Here is a 1,261-nt window from a genome sequence, read left to right on the forward strand (position 1 = left end):
TGGGGTCACGCTGACGGCGCCACCATCAGTTGGGGTCACGCTGACGGCGCCACCATCAGTTGGGGTCACGCTGACGGCGCCACCATCAGTTGGGGTCACGCTGACTGTGCCACCATCAGTTGGGGTCATGCTGACTGTGCCATCATCAATTGGGGTCACGCTGACAGCGTCATCATCTGTTGGAATCACAGTGCTAGCCATAGTTGTGACACCCAGATCATACTGTCCCCAAACCACCTGCAATATTCAAAGAGTTTCCTTAAATATCTAAATAACTTCAAATCAAATGTAGAGGCTGAAACTTGGTGTATCAGTTATACTCAAAACTGTCTTACAGCACATTTAAGGTTTTCAATTGATGTGGTAAAGGGCATACAGAGGAAACATCAAGAAACAGACCTGTGGTGAAACATGGAAAACCACCAGGAGCACTGCAAGAAAAGTGCAACAAATCTGATTCATCTTGGCGATGGTCGGTGCTAACATGAATTCCTCCTACATGTTCCTGCCTTGGTTTTTATGCTATCCAGCAGGACCATGAACTAATAGATAACACCTGTTGTCTGTGTGCTGCCTTCAAGGACCATACGTAAATAATATTTCACTTTTCAACTGAGCAACAGATCTATTCCAAAAGGAAAGCTGAGGTGGTTTCTAAAAAGTTTTTTTTAATCATATAAGTCCGTTTATATTTATTCAAATGACTCTAGCCTGCAGTTATCTAGGGATTTAGATATGCAAATTATGTCTGTAACAGAATTAAATGTAATCTAATATTTCCAGAAATTTTGGAGAAAGTCTGCCTGAGTAACATAAGCATCTATTTTGGAGATAATTCTGATTTGTAAAAAAAAAAAGCTGTGAAGCACAAAAATCATTACATTGGACACCGAAAAATATAAGCATGCTTCTAAAATATCTTAATAATCCTTTTAACTTAAGTTCTTTTTGACCAAAAACAGAAATCTTAACTCAAAGCCTTAATACTAGATTTAAAAATGTTATTATTTATACAGGATTCATTTTTACCTATTATACAATGAAGTTTCACAAAATAAATAAGTTGTTTCATTTCATTGTGATAATTATGAGGTTATTTATATTATGATTATGAGGTTATACAAAACAAATCTGGGTATTAAAGAATCCAAAGTTAAGATTAGGTTTGTTCCCTAAATTTGTAAATCTTACTTAAATTTAAACAAGGGAAAACCTGCACAGATTACACCATCTATCTATCTATCTATCTATCTATCTATCT

This window comes from Cyprinodon variegatus, unplaced genomic scaffold, assembly GCF_000732505.1.
Source record: "Cyprinodon variegatus isolate N-32 unplaced genomic scaffold, C_variegatus-1.0 Scaffold230, whole genome shotgun sequence".
NCBI classification, from domain to species: domain Eukaryota; kingdom Metazoa; phylum Chordata; class Actinopteri; order Cyprinodontiformes; family Cyprinodontidae; genus Cyprinodon; species Cyprinodon variegatus.